Here is a 9971-nt window from a genome sequence, read left to right as displayed (position 1 = left end):
CACTTAAGCGGTGCGCTTTCATTAAGTTGTCCCCACCTGAAGAAGGACGCTTGTGTTGTGCCCGAAACGTCGTGATTTAATTTATTGTAAAAAATTTACCTACGTTACTTTACCGAAAATCCAAAGAGTATGAATCCTTGCAGCCACGAAAACTTCAAATCTAGAATTAAGTAGGTCGCGGGTTTGATCCTGACCCTGGCGTCTGCTGTGTATTTGGAGTTTGCGTGTCTCTCTCTCTCCCCGTAGCGGCGCGGATTTTTCTCTGGGTCCTCCGGTTTTCCCCTCCACATTTAGAATCGACACACGTTTTATAGTGTTTGACTGCTGTATATCTCCACGTGATAAGCTACTTCGTTGAGCTTTCGTTTGTGGCCATGTCGCTTCTAAAAAAAACCTACACATCTCAGTGCGGCCTTACCTGGTAGAATAAAAAAAAAACAAATGGATGGAAGGGAAGGGATGGGAGAAAGGGGGAGGAGAGGAGGGAGGCTTTTGCTTATTTTTATTCCCTTTATTTCTCTATAATCTCGCTCGCACGCAGCGTTAGATTGGACAGCATACGCCCCGTGCATTAATATTAATTCGCCCAACGAGCGGCGGGTAATTGCCCAGCCCCCCGTGGGCTGTTGCTGAGCGCGGCCGTTTATCCGCGACCTTCATTACGGAGCCGTGGCACCCCCCCCCCACCCCCCCACGGCGCGGTCGTTATTGGCCCGAGTAACGGAGCCGAAATATGGTCCACAAAGTGCACAGGTGCAGCCCTGCAAGTGCTTGCTCGTGCAAGTGCTGGCGCGAAAGGGCCCACCCACTCCCGAATCGAGGCAGTTCACTAGAGAGGCGTTTGTCCCATTCCTCAAAGGTTGGCCTCGCGTCCTGCGATGAGGCGGGATTTACCCACCACACTTTAGCCCCACCACACGCAAACCCGCAGCTTTGACGGACTGAGGCGTACCACTCGCCTCTGCTGCCAGCGTTGGCGTCGGCAGCACATTTCAGAGTCGCACCGGCACCGCTCATTTGAAAAAAAAAAGGTTATAACGTTTCCACTGCAACTGTATTGGCTAGTGTCAATACTGCAAGATCTGACCACATGTCCGTCCAGTCGTGCTCGCTGAGCTGCATTGGCTCCCGGTTTGCTGAACAAATACGTTAAAAGGTCGCACTCGTTGCACACAAATCGCCTGCCACAAATGAACCACAATGCCTTGCTGATCTCGGAAAGGAGCATTAATCATCACGACAACTTCGCTCATCTTCCCAACGGCTTTTGAAAACCATCGAACAAAGACGGTCAACTGCATCGCGCGTTTCCAAATGCGCTTCTGCGGCCGTCTGGAATGCTCTTCCCTCCGATATTAAGAAGTCACTGGAGGCATGAACTTTAAAATCATCTGGATATAAAACTAATTTTTGGAGACATGCTTTTTGCGCTTAGTCTGTTGTCCTTCCCCCGCACCTCCGATGAACACGGTTGCCTACGTACGGTGTGAAAGAAGTTCCATGTACGTACGTACCGCGCTGTGGACCTGGCAACGTGAGGTTGATTCTCAGCCGTGGCCAACATCTGTGGCGAGTAAACATTTACACCTTGGTTGACTCGGCGTTATGTTAGCGGCGCATCTTACACTGTGTGCAAAACGTCAGCGCTGCTTGGGATAAAAACGGCCAGTCGGTCTTAGCACCGGCCAAATCTCAACACTCGCACGCCACGCCAGCCTTAATAGGCGCTCGCCAACATCACTTACCACCCCATGATCGTCAAGTGGTATTGTTTCACTTCCGTGTAATGTAGAGGGAGGGGAGGGTGGAAATACAAAAGAGTGGTGTGGACCATGGGTCCATGTATTTACGGGTTCTGCCAGTAAACCGTCAGCAAACTCTATTTAAATGATGTATGCATCCTCTACGCTGCAATCAATGATTATTACAGTGCCTGCTGGGAAAATTATTGAGCTCATTCAAGCCCACTTAGATCCCCGTTGATTAAGGAATGGATACATGAAGCAGCTTTGTGTGTGTGTGTTTGCATGTGCGTGATGAAATATAGGATGTCTGGAAGACCTATATAACATTTTATGCCATCTTGTAATGGATTTGTTTTTTTCAACCAACGTCTCAGGCCATTTATGTTTTGTGTATTTCCATCAACTAGACTATCAAAATGCTGCCTTCCTATCTGGCATTCATCCAGGAATTGTTTGACCTTGGCTGATAATAATGGTGACGATTTTAATCACCACAAAATTTTACTGGGTTCCCTGTACAGCAAATGTGAATGTTCGGCATGACATCTGAGCAGTAAGCGTGAAAACAATGTAGTCCACTATTTTTAAATATCTTTCTTTGAAAAAAAAACGTATTGCCGACTTTGTTAGAAAGGTTGTATTTTTCTTCTTGGTTCTTTCGGTAAAGTCACGTAGAAGGGAAATAATAAAACAATAAAAATAGAACATAATAAAATACAATTCTCACGACGTTTCGGCCACAACGCAAGCAGCCGTCCTCAGGTAAAGAACAGGTCTGTCGGAAAGACAACGTCTGAATTCAGACGCTGGCCGAAACGTCGTGAGAATTGTATTTTGTTATGTTTAATTTTTATTATTTTATTATTTCCCTTCTACGTGACTTTACCGAAAGAACCAAAAAGATGAATCCCTGCAGTCACGAAAGCTTTAAATCGGAAGGTTTTATTGGGTTCATTTTGGGGTTTAAAATAACTGCTCAAGGGTCTCAGAGAAATGAGCAGGCGTGTCAATAAAACGTGTTTTTAAGATGTTGCCATCAACGTGTGCGAACACTGCCAAAACAATCAACTGTTGTACGTATTGCACTGAACACAATCCACATGCGTGGCACTCTGTCAGCCACACGTGTGTACAGGAGGTCCTTGAGAGGTAATTGATTGTCCTGCAGTCCTTAACGCCACACGTGCACTCTCAACTTGCCACTCCGTTCCGCCGCAAGTATCTCCTTTCGTCGTCATCGCAAGAGCCCCGTGCTAACGTCACATGCCCCGGGTGTTTCCTCTTCTCGTGAACCTTCTAGAAATATATGCTAACCGCCGCCCAAATTCCAACTTTCACCGATCCTCTCTTCGCCTCCTTCTCCACACCGAGTTGTTCCTTACTCCCTTTCCCCCTTCGAATTCCCTGGCCAATCCCCTGGCTGTTGGAGCGGCCAATCAGTGCTCCAGGCCAATCAGTGCTCCCGGCCAATCAGTGCTACCGGCCAATCAGTGCTCCCGGCCAATCAGTGCTCCAGGCCAATCAGTGCTACCGGCCAATCAGTGCTCCCGGCCAATCAGTGCTCCCGGCCAATCAGTGCTCCCGGCCAATCAGTGCTCCCGGCCAATCAGTGCTCCCGGCCAATCAGTGCTCCCGGCCAATCAGTGCTCCCGGCCAATCAGTGCTCCCGGTCAATCAGTGCTCCCGGCCAATCAGTGCTCCCGACCAATCAGTGGTCCCGGCCAATCAGTGCTCTTGGCCAATCAGTGATCCCGGCCAATCAGTGCTCCCAGCCAATCAGTGCTCCCGGCCAATCAGTGCTCCCGGCCTTACGTGCTGGCGGTCCCGGGTCACGTGATCCTCCTTGGCGTCTCCAGTGCCAGTAACTCCCCCGTCGGCTGGTTTATACACAACTAGCTTTACTACCCGGCTTCGCCCGGGACTTGGATTCTTGTCTTGGATTAATACGCGGCCTACGCAGAGGGTGGGGGGGAGGGGGGAATGCGTGACGTCAGCAGGCACACTGCGTAACGCTGCCGCATGCGGCTGACATCACAGATGTGACGTCACCGCTCACTTGCCGTGAAATATATTACATGCATTATTGCGCCCCACCCCCAAATACAAAAGTACATTTTTATACTTTTTGCATTGTGTACAGTCTGGAAGCTACCCAAATGCCAAATTTAAAGTTTGTTGCATGTCGGGAAGTATGCTAAACATTTCTAACAGACATATTCACCAATTTCCGGATGATGATGGTGATGATGGTGACGGAGGAGACGGGGAAAAGGCACAGACGTAAGGCTTTCAGGCGGGCGGGGTGTACGTGGTCCAACGTCTGCGGCCCCACTGGATCTGGACCCACTGCCGGCGAGCGCCTTAACGACCCGGTGATGGGAACCTCGCCAGGGTTGAGCGGCTCTTGGGCTGATGCGCCAATTCTGGGGGGACCTGCAGGGTCCGGGCGGTGCGGCCACTCCAAGCCACCGGACCTCAACGGGAGGTTATTTTTGCCGACCTCGCCCCATGCCTGTCAAACCCTTCCTTATCATTGCCCTGCCTTATTACAGACCAATTCAGCCTTTATTGGTCATCCCCGTGCCCTTATAAATATTAACGTTCATCCTGCAAAGTCCCATCACAAAGGAGAAACACAAATATACAAAACATGTTTTTGCCCGTATTGAAACGGCTGTACGCCGTATGGACCTGAAAACTCAATTGCCCTGTATAAAAACACGGGGTAACCCGTATGGGTTGACAGGTGCGTCGCCCGCGTCCGTTCGTTGGCTGCCTGTGAATCTGCCGGACGTCTCTGGAGCCACTTGGCGAGCCTCCCCGTAAGTCGGTCATTGATGGGGTTTATTATTTGTTTTGAAAGCGACTCTGGCCAGGCATCAGCCCGGGCGGTGAGAAGGTGTAGAGAGGGAGAATGCCCCCGTAGAAAGCGTGTGGTACAAGCCTGTAACGCCGACAAAAACCGCGTGGAATGTGGAGGTCCCAGTCGGTGTTTCCGCGTCCATCACATGGCACAACATGTTCGCAGTGGTCCGTATCAGACGTTCCACCATGCCATCAGTACAAGGATGGTACACACTTTCTATAATATCGCAGACATCTGTGAGCGGTTTGGACGATACATGTCTGCCTTGGTCCATTAGCAAACGCTCTGGAGGACCCCATCTAGCACATAGACATTCATGAAAGCATCAGCGATGGATTGGGCTGTCTGGTCCGGGAGGGGGCACACCATCGGCCAGTGGGAGCAGAATTCAACCTCTACAGGCAAAACATTTGTCCAGCACCTTACAATGAATTGGACCCTGGCCACCGTGGTGGGGCCTGGTGTGAGGGGGTGGCTTCCTGCATGTTCACTCTCGCCCGTGGACTCCTTCTTTTGGGCATCTCTTCGACAAGGGTCCAACCGCTTCTACGACGTGTCAAGGAGGTCCACACGTCTTGTCCTTGAGAGGTCGTTTTTTCCGTTGTCCAACAGTCTTCTTCCACTCCGTTCCGCTGCAAGTCTCTCATTTTGCAATCCCCGCAAGAGCCCCGTTCACAGGTCACGCGCCCTTAAACTAAAACTAAACTATTTTTTTTTATTTTACCAGCTAAGGCCGACTGAGCTGTATAGCTCTGTTCCGGAAGCGACCTGGCCACAAATGATAGCCCAACGAAGTGGGCTTATCACGTGGAAATATACAGCAGCCAAATACTCTAAACGCGTGTCGATTCTAAATGTGGGGGGGAAAACCGGTGGACCCGGCGTAGAAATCACACGACTACGGGGAGAACATGCAAACCTCGAATATACAGGCGTGAGGGTAGGGATCGAACCTACGACCTCCTGTGTACCAGGCAAGGTAGCTAACATATCGCCACTGCAGCACCTCCTCTCCTCCCCACACCTTCGGTAACCTCTCCTCACCTCCGCCCAAGTTCCCTCTTTCACCAAATCCCCTCTTCACCTCTTTCTCCACCCCTGATCGTCTCCCTCTCTCTCTCTCTCCCGTCCTTCCTTTTCCCTTTCAATTTCACCGGCACAATCCCCTGGCCCTCGACTCATGCCCGCGCTGTCAGAGCGCGCAAATTCATGGCTCGCAGCCTTCTGTGCCGCGGGCCCAGGCCCCCTGAATCCGCCTCGCGTCTCGAGCGCTGATGACAACTTCCTTCCCCTTCGGCCCCTCCGGTCGGTTTATTTGTAATTCGCGGGGAGAGAGCACCTCTGGGCGTCGCTTACACAATGCATCGGCCGCTCACGGGGTCTCAATAGAAGCATTTTGATTTTAGATTGAAGTGCATTCATTAATATTCTGTGGGTCTTTCGGTCACGTAGATAGGTTAAAAAAGAATGCAACAATAAACCAAAAACGACGACGTTTCGATCGCAACACAAGCGACCGTCATTAGGTGATGACGGCCGCTTACTTTTTAAACCAATCTACGTGACTTTACCGAAAGACCCTAATAATATGAATTCCTGCAGTCACGAAAGCTTCAAGTCAAGGTGCATTCATTTATTTTTAATCTGAACCGTGAAAAAAAATATATAATCCCAATTTGAAATTCACGATTTAGTAATTCGATCAGATTTATAATTAATTTCCGCCCCGCACACATCATTAGTCGCGCCCGTGTCGGAGTGGCTGAGAGGTGGTGGCGACTCTTCTGGGCTGTGTTGCTCTCCACCCAGAAACGGTTACAGCACACACACATCACTTCATCGCCTCGAAGAGTCGAGTGCCGTGCATGACCCGTCCGTTGTACGAGTCGAGTGCCGTGCATGGCCCGCCTGTTTGTGCCGTGGAAGCGGCTCTAAAGTTGAGACCCTTTTCATCAAGTGTCAGCGTTGTTGTGGCGGCTCCGTGAACGAGCGGAAACAGCAGCAGCAGTAGCAAGAGCCCCACCTCACCTCGTTGTGCTGTTTGTGACGCTCTCCACGGAGAGGCGGCGTTTCATCGCGAGCTTCCATATCAGCGTCGCAATTATTCTCTCGGCTCTCCGTCACTTAAAAGCGGAGCGACTGCCATATCAAACGTTTTAAAGGGCACAAACAGCTTAGAAGTCGGTTTTTGTTTAATCATGGAATGTGCCCTACATGCTTGTTTAATGGCAGCTGAATTACATTGTAAATGCATCCATGTCGAGGAGTCAGTCTCTAACCGATTGACGATGTCGTCTCAAACCACCACATTGATTCAGAATCAGACTATTTATTTAGACTGCTGGAGGCATCCGATGAGCTATGAAGCTCTTTTTCACAGATGTCCAGTAGTCTGCAGGTCACAGCAGGCCACAACACTTCCCCAGCCTCTCCCCCCCATCACTGCTCGACTTCGGAAATGCCTTTGCCATAATCTATATTGCCAAGTCGTTCTAGGAAGCTTGCTCAAATTAAGTAACTCGTTCACTTGAAGAAGGAAAAAAAACGGACGTCACTCTGGCGGCCGTTAATGGCTTTGGCTCCAACACAAATTCTCTACTCCAGGGTTCCCATTACAGCTGAACTCCCTCTGATCATTAGTTGTGAAAACCTCGTTGGACACGTTATTCATGAGAATCGTTACACGTAATAATTAACAAATGCTTTAATGTAACCATGGACAATTATATTGTAAACGCAAAGTAATTATTGGCGAGACGCTGAGACTTGTGAAGGTTACCAATTAGGGAACGAGGCACGTACCCACCCTGGAACCCAAAACTTGGCGGCCAACTAATAATAGCAATAATAATTCCCTCTATTTACACAGAAAAGCCTCAATAATTAGAAAAGCCTCAATAATTCCCAAGACTCATTTCAAATGGGACCCGCAATGCAACGTTTGACATTCGTTGTAACAAAAAAGTGTTTTGCATATGAACGGAAACTTGAGTGCTTATTTAAGCAATTCAAATCCATGCATGGAATGGGATGAAAGGTCAAATAATCCATTGCTGTACTGCCATCTCCTAGCCACCTTGCAGCCAAGGAGGACCATGAGAGCCCAGAAAAAAAAAATCTACATTTCCCTTAAAAGTACTCGATTATATGGGTACGATTTCACTATTCCTGGCAGAACACTGGTTCTATGAAATATTTTTTGTCCCAATTGTGTTTTCGGTCTCATATTATGAGATGTTGTTAATAACTTATCAAACAGCAGCGCAACTCTTATTGTTCGGGAAGGGCCCACGGAAGCGCATATCACAGAGCTACCTCTGAAATACCTGGTCCACGTAGTTATTGGCAGCACTTCCATGCCCGCTCTGCCACTTAGATTAATACTTATAATGACGGCTTAACGCTCTGACCTCTGAGCCACCCGATTAACCTCTGAACTCCTTATTCATTAAATCTTGACTTAAGGCTTTCGTGACTGCAGGAATTCACATTCTTTGGGTCTGTCGGTAAAATCTAGATTTGAAGCTTTCGTGACTGCAAGGATTCATATTTTCAGGTTTTTTCGGTAAAGTCACGTAGGTAAAAAGTTGAAATCAAAATTAATAAAAGTAAAATAAAACAAATAAAAATCACGACGTTTCGGAGGCAACACAAGCTTCCGTCTTCAGGTGGCTGTGACGGTTTCACCTGAAGACGGAAGCTTGTGTTGCCTCCGAAACGTCGTGATTTCTTATTTTTATTTTATTTTACTTTTGTTAATTTAAATAAAAAAATTGTATCTGTCGGTGAAGTCACGTAGATAGAAGAAATAATAACAATAAAATTATAAAAATTAATAAAAATGAAAATAAAGTGAATGCAGAATAATAAAAATATCATGTTTTTATTATTTTGTATTCACTTTATTTTTTATTGTTATTATTTCTTTTATCTATGTGACTTTACCGAAAGACCCACAGAATATCCTCATAATTTTTTAGATTTCATTCAGGCCCTCCCGTCAACTCAAACCGGATAGAGGAGGGTTCCACCCAGTTCCAGCAAACAGGACACCGCTGATCTCTTTGAGATGAACGTTTTTGTCAACGCACGCACGCACGTCGCTGCCCCTTCCTCCTTCTCTCGTCCGCACGGTGGCACGGAAGGGGTAATACTGCCACTCCGCTCGGCTGTGTGACAAACGATTAAGAGTCATGTTCCAACAGGGGCAGCACACAGGCACACAATATGCTGTTGTTCATCGGCTGCATTAGTCATTGCAAATTATTCGACGCGGTCTCTTTTACGTTGTCTCTTTGTAATTTTTATGTCGTGCGATAGATTTTCGCTCGTAGGTCATCTGTATCGATCCCTTCGCAATTTCGCCACGACCGAACATTGTTTTCCAATGCTACGTGCACTGAGTAATGAATAATAAATACGTTTTAGCTTGTTGTAAAAAAAAACATATACTGTATGTATTTTCCACTGCGCGTACAGGCAAACGTAATTTAATTATGCCCGGGTGTACGGCAAAAAAAAAACAAATAATATTCGCAGAAACGAGTAAGCGAACACAATCGCTTATAGTGGCACTGCGCGCTTATCTGTCACATCAAATGGAGGCAGGGCACTCAGTCTACAAGATGAAGCCATTCTATTTGTTATTGTTTTCTTCCTGTGAAGTCCAATTTTGAAGATCTATTGCTCCTGAGATGGGGTTCTCGGAATCGGTGGAGCCACTGGCAAAACTGACGGCGGCTGTGTTTGCTTTCCGGGATCTTTGCTCGCCAGCCCTGTGCTGACGCACTAAGCTCACCTGGAGAGCAACTGAAAGCCCTCTCTGATTAAGGCTTCGGCGAAAATCTTTCGGGACTCGGGCCAAGCTTTGAGTTTGGGTGGCTCCTTGAGCAGCTCGCAAGGAGCAGGGGTTTCACTCTGGGCTGGCCATCGAGAATTAGTGCTCTCAGTTCCGTTAATACTGGTAGGAACCCACTGGTGCCACCAGCCCACAGGGGATTATTGTGTCCGTCCGTCCGTCGTGCAGGGAGGGGATGGGTGGGGAGGGAGGGGCTGGGTGGGGAGGGGACGTTGGGGAGAGGCTGGGTGGAGAGGGTGGGGTAAGGTGGGGAGGGGAGGGTGGGGAGGGGCTTGGTGGGGAGGGGCTGGGTGGGGAGGGTGGGGCTGGGTGGGGGGTGGGAGGGGTGGGGCTGGGTCTAGAGGGGAGGGGCTGGTCACCCCGTGGTGCCCTTATAAAACTCAACGTTTAACCTACTCACGCCGGCTTGTGCCCGCCCTCACAGTCGGGCATATTTGCGGAATACACCACGCCGCCGTTGACCCTGGCCATTGACCGAGCAACCCAACGTTCCTACCAGCTC

This window comes from Lethenteron reissneri, chromosome 11 (genome assembly GCF_015708825.2).
Source record: "Lethenteron reissneri isolate LAM-NWPU_2019-01 chromosome 11, ASM1570882v1, whole genome shotgun sequence".
NCBI classification, from domain to species: domain Eukaryota; kingdom Metazoa; phylum Chordata; class Hyperoartia; order Petromyzontiformes; family Petromyzontidae; genus Lethenteron; species Lethenteron reissneri.
The sequence above is the reverse complement of the archived record's forward strand: the minus strand, read 5'-3'. Positions refer to the sequence as shown.